Source organism: Colobus angolensis, unplaced genomic scaffold, assembly GCF_000951035.1.
Source record: "Colobus angolensis palliatus isolate OR3802 unplaced genomic scaffold, Cang.pa_1.0 Scaffold175, whole genome shotgun sequence".
Lineage (NCBI taxonomy): Eukaryota > Metazoa > Chordata > Mammalia > Primates > Cercopithecidae > Colobus > Colobus angolensis.
The window spans coordinates 2,623,969-2,631,484 of NW_012114877.1; the positions used below are offsets into that span (position 1 = coordinate 2,623,969).

General features: G+C 43.1%; 1 protein-coding gene across 1 annotated transcript in view; it reads left to right on the forward strand.

Annotated features, from left to right (window-relative positions):
- The first annotated feature begins 443 nt into the window (after positions 1 to 443).
- The window catches only part of SNX10 (sorting nexin 10), an 88,033-nt gene continuing 80,960 nt past the window's right edge, over positions 444 to 7,516 (forward strand). The window contains exon 1 of the mRNA XM_011938571.1: positions 444 to 558. The gene's annotated coding sequence lies outside the window, so the exon portion shown is untranslated. The remainder of the gene's footprint in view (positions 559 to 7,516) is intronic.

A 7,516-nucleotide genomic window follows, 5' to 3' on the forward strand; every position in this document is an offset into this window, starting at 1 on the left:
TTTGGTGACCAGGAAAGCTACAGCCTGTTTTTCAGTTCCGATGCATCATACTTTTCTCAAATTACACGGATTATTGAGGGGGATCGTCATGAAATGGGGAGCAACATGTCCTGCTGAAAGGAAGGGCTTCTATCTCTGCAAGACACGTTAAAAATGATGGTATCAGAAAATTAGAACGAGGAGGAGGCTTGCACATGATCTCCATCAAACCTTTCATTTTACAGACAGGGAGGCTAAGGCCGAGGGAGGCCGAGTGTTGTGACCAGGATCATTCAGCCAGATGGGAGCAGAACCAGGCCTACAACCTGGCGGGCTTCTGACTTCCACCCCGGAGACTTCCACCTCTGGGGCCTGGAAACTGGTTTTGGATTGCATAAACTCCCCCTCCTCTCCCGGGAGGGGGCTGGGCTGGAGGCTGAGGCCTTCACCGGGAAGAAGCAGGGACTGCTTGGATAGTTGACCAGCTTCTGCAGGGGCTTCTCAGTGAGAGAATGGAGGTGAGGTCAGGGACTCCTGCCTTGCCTCTGCCATCACTTCGCAGTGATGCCTGTTCCTAAGGTAGGTACATAGTTGGACCTTCATTATTTTTAATATTATTTACTTTTTTTCTTTTTCCTTTGAGACAAGGTCTTACTCTGTCACCCAGGCTGGATTGCAGAGGTGCGATCTTGGCTCACTGCAAGCTCCGCCTCCCTGGCTTAAGTGATCCTCCCACGTCAGCCTCCCGAGTAGCTGGGACCACAGATGCCAGCCACCACAACCCTGGCTAACTTCTGTGTTTTTTTGTAGAGACAGGGTTTTGCCATGTTGCCCCAGGCAGGTCTAGAACTCCTGAGCTCAAGCAATCCACCTGCCTAGGATTACAGGGGTTTTTTATTACTGATTTTTAAAGGAAGGGTAGACTTGAGATTGACTGATAGGGCAGTTTTTAATAAAAATACAAAAATAAAATGCATTTAGAAGAAACTGTGAAAAGATGTGAAATATCAGTGGTTAGCATGGACTCGACTGGTCGTCCTGTTTCTTCTGCCAGTCCATTTCATTTTCACTTTTGATTACCATTTAACTGGGGAGGACATCAGTGTTGACAGTGGGACTTGCTTAGTCTGACACTGTGCCCCACCAGGGAGTCTCCCCTACAGGCTGGTACACACTTCCTCTTATTTTACTAATGGGAGGTACCCCTGAGTTAGGTAACCTAAAATAATAGAAATAAGCACGTTCATTTAAAAAAAAAAGTTTGTTAATCAAAGAGTAACGTTAGTGTTTTACAGCAATTCTGCTTGGCTTTGGAGCAATGGATATCTTTTCTCAGCCCTAGGATCACTACTTTAATTTTAAGTCTTCATTTTGCTCGTTAAGCTACTGGGGAAAATGACTTCTTTTTTCCATTTTTGGTGACAGGGCTGTGGTTTCACAACCACTTGGCGAAAGCAGACAACTGGTTGAGAACAGGGTTCAGTCTATGCAGATTTTCATTTCCCAGCATGGCGGAGAAGGGCTTTTGGCCAAGCTCGTGGTTGATTCTGTGGGGAATCCACCAAATTTAGCATTGTTATCTCCAAACATCTTTCTCTTAGTAAACTAGTAGGTATGAATTAGCTCTTCTGTTCTCTAAGTCCTGTTCAAAGAGGAAGGTATACAGTATAGTGGTTAGAACTTGTGATTCCAGACCTATCTGAGTTGAAATCTTGGTATAATATTTTTCTAAGTATAGTTTTGTTGGCAGGGCACTTAACACTCTCTGAGTTGTCTATTTTTCAGAATTAAAAAAGGGTGATGGTAATCTTTGCCTCCCAGAACTGTTAATACAACAGCTGACATTTATTGAGCACTTACTATATTCCAGGCATTGTCACATTATCGAGCACTTATGGGCCAGGCATTGTGGAAGAGTTTTTATGTGGCAGTCTCATTAAGCATCACAACAGACTTATGAAGCAGATTCTTTTATTGTCTTCGGTTTACGTCTGGGGAAACTAAGGCATCAAAGTATTTATGATTTCTCTAAACTCCTCAGCTTACAGTTTTAACTACCCAACAAATGTGTGTCAGATTTCTATTATAAGCTAATAGTTATCTAGGGCTTACTGTGTGGCAGGCCCTGTTACAAGTGTCCTAAGTACGTTAACAACCCTTGAGATAGGTATTGTTTTTCTCCCCTTCTTATTTCTTTTTACAGATGTGGAAACTGAGGCACAAAGCCCCAGGTCAAACAACTAGTAATGCTAGAGCCAAAATTTGAACTAGAAGCCTGGGTCTGGAATCAGTAGTAACTCTCAGCCACCCACCTGTGAATGTAAAGGGCTTAGCCAGGCTTCAATCAAGGGCAACTTCTGTTGATACTTACATATATTTTTCCCTACGTAACTACTCCTTGCCCCCAGTTTCTGCAGAAGAGATGCTTTTAGTTCTATAAGTGATTCAACTTTACTCAAGGCTTTGTGGTTCTGTATGTATTTCTATTGTCTCTTTTATTTTTAAAAGCTTGTGCTAGGCCTCAGTGATTTTGCCTCTGGGGATAGGGAAATAGTCTTTATCAGATCTGTGAACCCCTTTCAAATATATGATTTCATTTTTACTTTTTTTTTTTTTTTTTTTATACTTTTGTAGAGATGGGGTTTTGCCATATTGCCCAGGCTGGTTTTGAACTCCTGAGCTCAAGCAGTCTACCCACCTCAACCTCCCAAAGTGCTGGGATTACAGGTGTGAGCTACTGCGGCCAGCCTGATTTCATATTCATTTGCAAAAGTGCATTATTCTGGGGGAGAGAATCTGTAGCTTTCTTCAGATTCTTTAGTGGTCACCTATGGTGGAAAGAAAGTCATTACTGGATGAAGGGGTGGTCTGCCCCTCCACACCTGTGGGCGTTTCTCGTTAGATGGAACAAGAGACTTGAGAAAAGAAATGAGACACAGAGACAAAGTACAGAGAAAGAAAAAGTGGGCCCAGGGGACCGGTGCTCAGCATACAGAGGACCCACGCCGGCACCGGTCTCTGAGTTCCCTTAGTATTTATTGATAATTATCTTTACCATCTTGCAAAAGACACATCCTGCACAGCCCAAAATCCGTTAAACCTTGAGTCACCACAGCACATGTCTCTTGCAAGGACAAGGTTGGGGGTAGGGTCACAGATTAACAGCATCTCAAATACAGAACAAAATGGAGTCTCTTATGTCTGCTTCCTTCTATGTAGACACAGTAACGGGCTGATCTCTCTTTCTTTTCCCCATACTCACCATTGTATTCTAATAATCTCATTTTACAAATGAGGCTACCAAGGCCCAGTGGAGAGGCAGAATAACTTAATCTGAACTACACAGCTAATTAGAGGTAAAAAGGGGACTCAAACTCAGGTCCCTGAACTTCCAGTCTCATATTCTTTCCATTATAGCCTGATAGTTCCCTGTGGTGCCAGATCAATAAATTATGAATTGCCAGAGACCCCCAGCTCTCTCACCAGACTGTCCAACGCATGAGGCCAGCAAAGCTGCCTGGAAGTACCTGTCAAAATATGACATCGTTTGGCATGCGATCCTGTGCTGAGCCACTTTACTCTGATTTGGTATGGGAATATACAACTCGGAGAGATGTGAGCCAGGAAAAGAAAAGCTGTTTGGGGAGAAGAGGAGGAATGTTGCAGACATACATTGGTTGAGGCACAGGCAGCCTTTCAGACCTCTTGGTAGAATTGTTGTGTTGGAAAGTTTTTGCTAAGAGATGTAGAAATTCAAACAAAATTCCCTGGGCCGGGTGTGGTAGCGCATGCCTGTAGTCCCGGCTACTCAAGAGGCTGAGGTGGGAGGATCGCTTGAGCCCAGGAGGTTGAGGCTGCAGTGAGCTGTGATTGCACCATTGTACTGCAGCCTGCACAACAGAATTAGGCTCTGTCTCATAAATAAATAAATAAATACAAATAAACCCCAAATTCCCTGATGTCTTGAGATTTCTGCATAGTATGTGGCTCACTGGGAAGTAAGCCATCGCCTGGCTGAAGGTTGATGCTCCAATGACAGAAGACGAAAAGAGTTGGGGTATGGTGGCTCACACCTGTAATCTCAGTGACTGAGGATGCTGAGGTGGGAGGATTGCTTGAGGTCAGGACTTCGAGACCAGCTTGGGCAAAAGCTGGGTGTGGTGGCACACACCTTTAGTCCTAGCTTCTTGAGAGGTTGAGGTAGGAGGATCACTTGGGCCTAGGAGCTGGAGGCTGCAATGAGCCATGATCTCACTACTATACTCCAGCCTGGGTGACAGAGTGAGACCCCAACTCTAAAAAGAAATAATAATAAGAAAAATAAGAAAAACCTAAGAAGTCATGAGACCTTTAATAGTTTAGGCCAGCCTTTTAACACGACGTACATTTTACAAACTGATAATAATAAAGCTTACCTGGAAAATAGATTCGTACTAGCAGGCAATACATTTTTGGAAAAGAATATTGAGGAGAGGCTTGTTCAGCCAGCTATCAAAATATGTCACCTGGAGGTTGGACGCGGTGGCTCACGGGTGTAATCTTAGTGCTTTGGGAGGCTGAAGTGGAGGATTGCTTGAGGCCAAGAGTTCAAGACAAGCCTGGGCAACATAGACCCCATGTCTAAAATAAATTTTTAAAAATATATATCATCTGGGACTAGGAATAGAAAGTCGACAAATGGTTCCATTGTAAAGACAGCAATTGAGGGTATGATAGAATGGACAGTTATTAAGTCTGTTGGGAAGATTGCCTCTCAATTTGGAAAAGATTAGATCCCTGCCTCATACCATTCACAAAAGTAAATTCCATTTAAAGATTAAATGTCAAAGCCAAAATTACAAATATTAAAATATATGTAAATATGGAAGATGGTTTTAAATAGCTTTTTGTTGTTGTTATTTTGAGACAGAGTCTCGCTCTGTCGCCCAAGCTGGAGTGCAGTGGCACGATCTCAGCTCACTGCAACCTCTGCCTAATGGATTCAAGAAGTTCTCTGCATCAGCCTCCCGAGTAGCCGGGGTTAGAGGCGCCCACCACCACGCTTGGCTAATTTTTTTACTTTTAGTAGATACAGGGTTTCACCATCTTGGCCAGGCTGGTCTTGAACTCCTGACCTCATGATCCACTCGTCTTGGCCTCCCAAAGTGCTGGGATTAAAGGCATGAGGCACCGCGGCTAGCCAGAAGATGGTTTTTAGAAATAACTTTGGCGTAGGAAAGACCTCAAGTTTAATAAAACTCAGAAACCATAAACGAAAATATTGATAGACCTAATTTCATGAAAGATTATAGTTCATGTCTAGTAGTTTATTTGAACATGACCTTTGGCTACATTTCCTATCTTCACAGCTCAGGCACCCCAAATCTGTCCTTCCCCACTGCAGACTGGCAGGTGGGATTCCCCCCAGGTCACCCTCCTTCATTCTTTCCTCACATCTTTCTTCCTCTGCAGGAAACACATTTTTCAGGGCCTTCCATACCTGCCACTTTCTTTCTCTCTCCTTTGTTGTAAGTAATATTTTTAGAAATACATGTAAAATTTCAAGAAATAATGGCTGCACCTCTGCCACCTCTCTGTCACCTCTTATTTCATAAAGCTGGCTCTAAATGTTGCTTTACATGCTTTAGTATATATTTATGGGGATTATACGTAACACATTTTTAACGTATATATTATAGATATATACGTAACACATTTTTTAAAAAGGAAGAATATATTAATACCATAAACAAAGTTAAAAGGCAGATGACAGGGCTGGGCGCGGTGGCTCACGCCTGTAATCCCAGCACTTTGGGAGGCCAAGGAGGGCGGATCACTTGAGGTCAGGAGTTTCAGACCAGCCTAGCCAACATGGTGAAACCCTATCTCTACTAAAAATGCAAAAATTAGCCTGGCACGGTGAGTTACTGAGGCAGAAGAATCACTTGAACTTGGGAGGTAGAGGTTGCAGTGAGCCGAGATTGTGCCATTGCACTCCAGTTTGGGTGACAGAGTAAGACTCAGTCTCAAAAAAAAAAAAAAAAAAAAAATACAAAAATTAGCCACGCATGGTGGCATGCGCCTGTAATCCCAGTTGCTCAGGAGAGAATCGCCGAGTTACTGAGGCAGGAGAATCACTTGAACTTGGGAGGTAGAGGTTGCAGTGAGCCGAGATCGTGCCATTGCACTCCAGTTTGGGTGACAGAGTAAGACTCAGTCTCAAAAAAAAAAAAACAAAGGCAGATGACAAAGGAGTAAAGCAAATAGTTGCAATATCTATAACAGGCATGAACTCTTAGAAATCAATAGGAAAAATAATCCAGTAGGAATATGGGCAAAGGCTCTTAATAGGTAATTCACATATATATGTAAAAATGCTTAGTCTCATTAATAATCATACATGTGGATTAAAAACCATGAAACCATTTTTGCTTAGGTTTGTAATATCCAGTGTTGATGAAGGTGTGGGAAAATAGATTGTCACTATATATGGCGGAGAGTGTAAATTGGTACCATCTCTTGGAAAGGCATGTCAGCAGTGTTTATAACATTTTAAAGTTTGCATACTTTTTGATTAGTACTTCCACTTCTAGGACCTTATCCCTCTGAAATACTTGCCTGCTTGAAAAAAGGAAGTTGCTCCGAAGAGCCAAAATGGAAAATGTTCATTATGCATTATATTAGTCAGTTTGGGCTGCCATAACAAAATGCCATAGACTGGGTGGCTTAAACAACAGAATTTTATTTCTTAGGGTTTTGGAGGCTGGGAAATGCAGTCTGATTTGGTTCCTAGTGAGAGTTCTCTCCCTGGCTTGTAGACAGCTGCCTTCCTGCTGTGTCCTTACGTGGTGGAAAAGGAGAGAAAGAGAACAACCTCTTGGTGTCTCTGCTTGGTATCTCACCAGTGCCATTGTAAGGGCCCCACCCTTTTAACCTCATCTAAACCTAATCATCAGGCCGGGTGTGGTAGCTCAAGCCTGTAATCCCAGCACTTTGGGAGGCCGAGACGGGCGGATCACGAGGTCAGGAGATTGAGACCATCCTGGCTAACACAGTGAAACCCCGTCTCTACTAAAAAAAAGTACCAAAAAAACTAGCCAGGCGTGGTGGTGGGCGCCTGTAGTCCCAGCTACTCGGGAGGCTGAGGCAGGAGGATGGCGTAAACCCGGGAGGTGGAGCTTGCAGTGAGCTGAGATCTGGCCACTGCACTCCAGCCTGGGCGACAGAGCCAGACTCCGTCTCAAAAAAAAAAATAAAATAAAATAAACCTAATCATCCCTCAGAGGCCCTGTTTCCAAATATCAACACACTGGGGGTTAGGGCTTTACTATATGAATTTTGACAGGACACAATTCAACCTGTACTGTATATTAAGTAATGAAAGCAAAGTACAAGAACAGTGGGAGAAATACAATCTCATTTTTTGAAAAAAATCTGGAAGGATGATATGCCCCTAATTGTAGACAGTCATTACCTGTGGAGGGTGAGATTAGAAAGGGAAAGGGAATGGCATTATGGAGGATTTCAGCAGTATATTCCAATTTTTTTTTTTTTTTTT